Source organism: Symphalangus syndactylus, chromosome X (assembly GCF_028878055.3).
Source record: "Symphalangus syndactylus isolate Jambi chromosome X, NHGRI_mSymSyn1-v2.1_pri, whole genome shotgun sequence".
Classification (NCBI taxonomy): Eukaryota; Metazoa; Chordata; class Mammalia; order Primates; family Hylobatidae; genus Symphalangus; species Symphalangus syndactylus.
In genome coordinates, this window is record NC_072447.2 from 25,801,018 (window position 1) to 25,809,597 (window position 8,580).

Sequence of the window (8,580 nt, forward strand, 5' to 3'; positions counted from 1 at the left end):
AATTTAAAAAGAAAAAAATCAATTAATCCACGGAGTTCTATCAATTAATGATGGTAAAGAATCCAACCAAAAATGATGACAATGGTGTTGAAACTCAAGGCAATACCATCTGTGTATCTTTGTGGATAAATAGGCTTGATGGTAGAGTTCTATTCCCATTGCTTCAGTGGTCCTCAGCTCTGGCTGTTTTGCAGGGCGCTGATGTCCAATCACGTAATTATTTATAATCCAACCTTGTCCTGAGGAACACTTTCATTTTAGGATACCAGGTTATGTTCCTGGGATGTATGTTACCATCTCCTAAATGGACTCAGCCAAAGATCAATCAATGCCATTGATAGCCAAGAACATGTCACAGCTGTGTTTTCTTTTCTATTGAATTAAATTAGAGGAAATTTTGAATGATTCAGGGCCCTGCCTTCCTACAAATAGTTTTGACTTTTGAAGAAAATGTAAATTAAGGAAGCGTTTTCAGAGAGATTTCTTTGTTCCCACTTCTGAACCCCATAGCTGCATTCTGTTCTGGTTCATCATCCACATGATCTATTTAAAAGAGTTAACTGAATAAGTTACTTGAGGAAACTTGCAGAGAATACTCATACCATAATAGAAGACAGAATTTCTGAAGGTAGTGACTTTAATTGTGACATCACAAGAGGTAGAGTTAGTAGCAGGGTGTGGGTTCCTCTGCAGGTCCACTGAAACAGTTTCATCCCCTCCATCAGGGCTGCATCTTCGCCTAGTAATAGAAAGCAGTTATGGAAATCTGGACTGTTTTGATTTTTAATGTACGAATTAGAAGAATTACCTTCTTCTATAATTTATGAATCAGAAATCAAAGTAACTTCATACATTTTTTAAAAGTTGTAAAATTCTTTTTTCTAACTACTTTCCATATTCTCTCATTAGACCTGCTTTTTTCTCTAAAACAAAATGATGTCTGGAAGACTAGCTGGCATGAGTAGATTCAAACATCTGTGTGCCATCTGTAGCAAACTCCAGACCAATCATTTGAAGTGAATTGGGCAGAAGACTCACAAAGAAAGTGGGTTGTGCAGGGCATGGAAGTCCCGGCAGAGGTTAGATGTTTTTGTTTTCTGTTCTCTCCTGTATCTCTTTTTCTCCACAGATTTCTCTGTTCTCTTCAGCCCCTCCTCCTTGCTCCTGTTTCTAGTTTAAGAACAGCATATTATAGTTTGGTGAAAATAAATACTTTATTCCACATATGGCAGTTATTTTAAAAATGTTTTCTGTACAAAATTCTTACCTTATGAATTTGCCTCTCCTGTGCACACATTAGGGTACAATAGTTTAAACTAGGGTTTCTTAATCTTGGCACTGGTGACACTTGGGGCTGGATGACTCTCGTGTGTGGATGATTGTCCTGTGTACTGTAGAATGTTGAGCCTTCCCTACTAGATGCCAGGAGCATCCCCAGCTCCACTGTGGCAACCAAAAATGTCTCCAGATATTGCCAAATGTCCTGGGGACAGGGGCACAAAACCACCATCAGTTGAGAACCACTGATTTAGAAGAATGTGGATCTCTTATTTTCCCAGGGTTACAATGAGTATAATTAATGAAAAATATAAAATTTCTACTAAAAGTGCCATGCTGTAGCTGGATATTTTGATTCTTAAGTGGGATGTATTTTCACATCATTTCAAGTGCCTTAACAATCTGTCTAGCCTAATTAATATGTAGCCCTTATAATGTTAAGATATTGTCATATAAAGTTCATGTCACTATCAAGCTTGATGCTCATGCATGGTTGAGCCACAGCTGTAATCGCGGTTTCTCTCATTGCTCACCCTGTACACCAACCTATGTGACAGTCGCAATTGCAACATCTAGACTTCCTCCCCTGCTCTTTGAATGTAACCTCATCTATTTTCCATTCTGTTTCAGTCTCAACTCTTTGTTTTGTTCTCTAGCCAATTTCTCCTTTTTCTCAGGGTTCCATCAAGAATCCCTGCTGTCTTGGGTTTAAGCAGCCCATTGTATGGAACAGTATCAAAGGCTTTCTGAAAATTGAGATTATCCATGTTGTATGAATTATCATTTTCCAATGCATCTGTAAGGAGCTCCAAAGTATACAAAGAAGCCAGTGAAGTTAGACAGAGAGCATCTTTCTACATAACGCCCCTCACTGTTTGTCTTCTTGGGGCCAAAACACCCATTTGAAAGGGAGAAAGATGCTTGTTGAATATGTTTTGAATGCATTCCAAATATTTGTATGTTTGGCTTCATGTTGACAGCCATCTGGAAGGCTGATAAAATTTTTCTTCTGGATTATTTGGGAGTGTGTAGCCAGAGCTTCTGTGTCTTCACTGACTGTGGCTTATTCATAGTTAATTAACATTTATTGAGTCCTTTAAAATATCCATTTGATCTTCATGAGCATCACATAAGGTGTATGTTTTTGTTCCCATTTTACAGATAAAAGAAATGAGTCTTGAAGACTGTGGTCACAAGATAAGTGGCAGACTCCAATTTGAACTTGGGAGTTCTGACTTCTACTCCAGTCTGCTTCCTCTACAGCATAGGGAAAGAACCCAGGGTCCTGTGCCCAAGACATGAGTTTTAATCCACATTAAGCAACTCCATCCTCACTACTCAAGATGTAATCTTTGGACCAGCAACTTCAACAGCATCTATGTGCTTGTTAGAATTGCAGAGTCCTGATCCCCACCTAAGATCTACTAAATCAGAATCGGCACTTCAACAAGAACCCCAGATGATTCCTATGTATACTAAATTTTGAGAAGTACTGCTGTTCAACTCCGTGAATATGGAAAGATAATGACCCAGTTGTGTCACTGTGCTGTGTCCCTTTGTAACACTGTGTTCCCCAGCAGCTTAGCCTCTTCCTGATGCCCCTGCCTGCCTTCCTCTACTATGGTACTCTTATATCCTCCTATGGTACTCTTCTTACATTCTACCTTATATTTTAGGCCAGAAAAGACCAAAAGTTTTTTACCTCCTTTGCCAACACAAAGTTCAATTCACAGTGGTTTCCTAGAACACTGTGTTGAACAGGATTCTGAGGCTCTGTCTGGCAGAGGCTGGTAGAAGTCTGATGTTTGCCATGGGTGTAGGAAGTGAACGAGAAAAGCATGTATGCCATGGATGTGCCATTCTTCTTCTGGACACTCCTTTTCTACTTCTCACTATCAATGCTTATGTATTTATTACCTCACTGTCTCAATGCCATGCTAAGTAACTGCACAGAAAATGTGATGAGCCAATTCCAGCTAATGGTCGATCAGTGATTATGACTTATTCATAATTCTCAAGTAACTATGTGCATTTTGATAGGGTGCTTTAATTCTTCACAAAAATAAAATTAATGGTGGAATTTTTACTCATTGGGCATTTTGTCATTTTCAATTCCGTCCATTTCAATAAACTTAGGATCACAATATGCTGGTTGGGACGTCAGTTCCCCTACCTTCTTGTGTATTGGCAACATTGGTGAGGAAAGGCATCTTGTAAAAAATATAATGGACCAGTTTGTGTCCATCGACACCACCAAAGAGAAGGGAGCAAGACCTGCTTGAGGACACCAGAAATGGAGGATTGTGGGGAACAATTGAGCCAGTTACAGAGACTGGCCCTACCAGGAGCAGTTCAGCAACTCAGATCCAGCCGCAAAGGGTACTGACAAACCACAGGAGACTGAATGATTGTAATTACTGATCACATTTGCTTAGAGTGTTACCATGTACAAAACGCTTTCTCATTTTTCTGTATTGATAGATCGTCTGAGTTATTTGGCTAAGCCTTACTGGTAATCATTGTTTTTTAGATTCCCCATATGCTTTCACTGGGGTTGGGTCCTTGTGAGTTATAATGAGACCAGTAAATTTATCACTGAATGTGATTCTTGGAAGGTGGGTTTTTATGAAAGAAACAAAAAGATTTATTGAGAATCCTCAGTCTGGTCTAGGAAGTGAATGGGTAAACTATGTCCAAATAGTAGTAGGCATACAGGGTTCATGACGACTATAAAAGGCCAAGTAGTGTTTACACAGCCCTTTCCATCAGGAATGTGTGAGAATGTAGCTAAATGCGGATGGGATTGTGCCATCTGCCCCTTTAGTCAGGCAGTCAACAGACACCTGGGGACATGTACAGCTACAAGGAACTAGCACTGCACTAGACCAGAGGAACATAGATGACTAACACAATTTCTTCCCCTAGAAATTCACCATATGCCTTTATTCAGCTCCAGAGTCTCTTCTTTCATTATCTGGATGTCATATGGTTCTCTTTTCCTTGCTAATCCACATTCAGGCTGATTATGAAAGTCCATGTAAAGACATTTGCTTTCTTTTATTTTGTTTGATTCATGAATGCTATAGAGTTCTGTTTCTTGGCCTTTAGCTCATTAACATTCAGTTTCTAAAGTACAAGTGCTTTCCTTGCAAATTTATTTTTAATTACATGATGACTACATGAATGCATTCTCATTTGTAAGATAGTCGCCCATACAGCTTCATTAATTCACCTTTGATATTCTTGCCTCCTATACCCACTCTGAGGCTTCTCCACAGAGGTGATGACTGTTCTCAGTTATTCTGAACTGTTCAGCATCCCTCTAACAATGTCTGTTCATATTTGCAACTCACCAAACATTTGGCTTGGCTCATTTTATCTATCCATCAATACCTTCTACAAAATGCTTTCCCTGACTGTGGTTAGAGAATGATAGCGCTCTCTGGCATGAAAGGGCAGAGGACTGGGGGCAAGGGGCACTATCTCCAGTACCAAGTGTTCCCTCAAAGATTCTCCTTTCCTATAGCCTTTAGTGAGCCTGTCATTTTCACCTCTGCAGATTCCCCTCAGCAGCTATAGGCTGGAGTTACAAGTTTACCCGGGTTGCAGAATTGTGCCTTGCTGCAGTTGGGTTGTTTGACCATATTGTCACAGCTATGCTATTTTAGGGTAGGCTTTAGAAGGATGATAGTCAGATGACATGGAGCTAAGCTATACTAGGTGCCCAGTTTCAGGAGATAGTTGACTAAATTCAAACCTGCTTCGACTAGTGTTTCTCTCCCTTCTTAATCTCCCCACCCCCTGCCCAAGTGAAACTCGGTTATAGTTCTCTAATGTCTTATGTTTCCTTACCCTTGGGCATGCCTAGCTGCCCCTTTTCCCTTTTTTCTTAGAATATTTCCTTTCATTTTTTTCCTTATTTGAGAAATAAGACACTGCTAGAACTTTTTCAGTGTTTGCAGAAAGGTGGTGTATGTCAAAAGATGCTGGATGTCTAAAAGATGAAGATGGTAAAATTGCTAGATGGGACCCAGGGGCCAATATGGCAGGCTTGTTCCTTCCACCAGTTTCAATGATGCTCCAGTCACTTGCAATGAGATGCAGTTGTAAGGTAATAGAAGTGGGCTTGTCTGTAAGTAGATTGTGTCTATTTGTTTACTTTATAAAACTTTATATAAATATATCCCACTGAGATGGGCTTGGATATTGTATTGTCTGGACTCATGATGCCAGCAGTTATAATGAGACCAGTAAATTTATTAAATTCCTGAGGCTAGACTGTTGCTGCCTTCTCTATGTTATACCATGTATTAGTTTCTTATTTGCTATAACAAACTACCAAAAGTTTAGTGGCTTAAAATAATACATGTTTATTCTCTTGCAGTTCTGGAGCTCAAAAGTCTAAAATGAGTTTTAATGGGCTAAAATCAAGGCAGTTTTTGGCTCTGGTTCCTTCTTCCATCTTCAAAGTGCATCACTCCAATTTCTGCTGCTGTCATTCCATCTCCTTTGTTTATTGACTTCCTTGCCTCACTCTTATAAGGGCCCTTGTGATTACATTGGACTCATCCACTTTGGTATTCCCAAGTCGGGAGGTCAAGAGAAGGCTCTGACTGGACACTCGGGAGTAATAAAGATACAGAAAACAACTGAAGCCATATTGGATGATGGGACACTACATAGAACAATGGTTCTTAATCTTTGAGGAAAACTGAATGAACCCTAATGATCTTTGCTTCAGAAAAATGCAAATTCAGACACAATTTCACATGCAATTTTAGGGGCTTAAGTACTGTCTAGGCATTCGTGAATGCAAGGTTAAGAACTCTTGATGTATACTTATCTAGGATAACTATTTGGTTGGATCCTTGCCTCATACCTCTCACCAAAATACATTCCAATGGCTCAAGGATTGGATCATTATCAAAGAAAACATGGAAGAGTTTTAAAAATCTTGTGTGTGATAGAGGCATTTCTAAGCATAAGACAAAAATCTCTAACACATGAAAGGAAAGATTAACAAATTCAACCACACAGGAATGTGTCTGTCTGTGTGTGTGTGTGTGTGTGTGTGTCTGTGTGTGTTTGTATTCTGCATGGAAATAAAATCATAAACAAAATAAGAAGGTAAATAACAAAATGAGAAACACTTTGCAACTCATACCAAAGCCAAAGGGCTAACTTTCTTAACAGTAAAACATTCTTAAATTGATAAGAAAAAGACCAAAAGACTAACTGAATAAATGCGAGAAGCAAGTTCACAGAAATTGATACAAAAACTTTTTTGAAACTTGAAAAGATGCTCAATTTCATAAAGTGCCATTTTCTTTTTTTTTTCTTTTCTTTTTTTCCTTTTTGAGACAGGGTCTGGCTGTGTCACCCAGGCTGAAGTGCAGTGGCACCATTATGACTCACTGCAACTTCTGCCTCCGGGATTCAAGATTCTCATGCCTCGGCCACCCCAGTAGCTGGGATTACAGGTGCACGCCACCACGCGCAGCTTTTTTTTTTTTTTTTTGTATTTTTAGTAGAGACAGGATTTCGCCATGTTGGCCACACTGGTATTGAACTCCTTGCCTCATGTGATCCATCCATCTCTGCCTCCAAAAATGCTGGGATTACAGGCGTGAGCCACCATGCCTGGCCAAGAGAAATGCCATTTTCAAATACTAATTTGAAAAATATGAAGAAAACTGAGCACAGTCTTAGTGATAGTAGAGGAAAAATTCCATACATATGTTGCTACTGGGAATGCAGTACGTACCACCTCTAGCCCAGTGTTCATCAAACTGAAATGTGCACACAAATTACCTGGGAATCTTGTTAAAATGCAAATTCTGGTTCAGCTGGTCGGGGGAGGGGCCTGAGATTTTGCATTTGGTTTTGAGATAGAGTCTTACTGTGTTGTCCAGTTTGGAGTGCAGTAGCATGATCACAGTTCACTGCAGCCTTGACCTCCTGAGCTCAAGTGATCCTCCCACCTCATCCTCCCTCGTAGCTGGAACCACAGGTGCATGCCACCACACCTGGTTTATATTTGTTGTAGAGATGGGTTCTTGCCATGTTGCCCAAGCTGGTCTTGAACTCCTGGGCTCAAATGATCTGCCCACCTCACCTTCCCAAAGTGCTGGGATTACAAGCATAAGTCACCACACCTGGCCCAAGATTTTGCATTTCTAACAAACTCCCAGGTGAGGCCAGTACTGCTGGTCCACACAACAGACCACACTCTGTGTTATAAGCTCTAGTAATTTGTAAATGTTTAATACAATTTTAAATAAAAGTCTCTCTTAAACCATCAATACCATTTCTATGAATTTATCCTACTTTTATTCTCACATATGTGGGAAATGGTGTGTGTTCTAAGATATTCCTCATGAAATTGGGTGTAAAAACAAAAGATAGCAAGCTACGTCAATATCTGTCATCTTAAGTGTGCTAGCACTTTCTTTCCCCCTTCTTTGTTCCTACTCTATATCTACAATGGTTTCGATATTTTAGAAGACTAAAAACTACATTTGTCAGACTCATGCAGCTAGGATTTGTGACATGATTTAGATTTCATCGATGAGCTGCATTTTCCATGAAATGTAATGTACTGATGAGACATTTTCCTGATGCTTTGGAGTCTGAAAAGGAAAATGAGGCAGACATGAGCATTTGCAGCAGCTGGACTCCACATTCCAGCATGTACTCACAAGCTTCATGAGCATGAGATTCAGCTGTGGGAGTGTCGTGACAGCATCAGTCGCAGTTCTCTGACTTTGCAATCACAGCAATTATGGTATGACTTTTGTCTTTTTAAAAATATACCAGAAAGCATGAGAATGGTGTGACTTTTAAACCATTAGCCCATGGGCAATCCCCTGAATTGCTCCCAATGAGTTTCCAAGCACCTAATTTTCTGTGTTAAAACTGTTTGTACTTAAAATGCCAAGAGTGTTTACTGCACATAATCCTAAATAAAACAGTATTTGGCACCAAGATGGAAAACTAAAATGAGTTATCTCACCCGTTTGTGTTTGATGACAGTGATAACAACACCACACTAGTTTGTATTGTCCTACCATATAAATAATCCTATCCAGCTGAAATACTATTCAAGGGCAAAGGAAAAACGGAATGCTAAATGAAGAAGGAAATTTCACCAAGAAAAACCTCATGAGTAGTTGTGAAATCAAGGAATATAGTAGCTACATACATTGTTTCCTTGCCATCTTGTGTATATACCTTTATATAGTAACCAAATTTCATTTCTCCATTTTCTCCTTCACCTTTATTTTACATAAAGGTGTTAAAAGT

At 39.4% G+C, this 8,580-nt stretch overlaps 1 long non-coding RNA gene across 1 annotated transcript; it reads left to right on the top strand.

The window, feature by feature from the left end:
• The first annotated feature begins 692 nt into the window (after positions 1-692).
• Positions 693-3,258, top strand: LOC129475147 (uncharacterized). Its single transcript, XR_008654764.2, has 3 exons — positions 693-788; positions 910-1,079; positions 2,440-3,258. It is a non-coding gene; the product is annotated as an uncharacterized lncRNA (long non-coding RNA).
• The last annotated feature ends 5,322 nt before the right edge of the window (positions 3,259-8,580 follow it).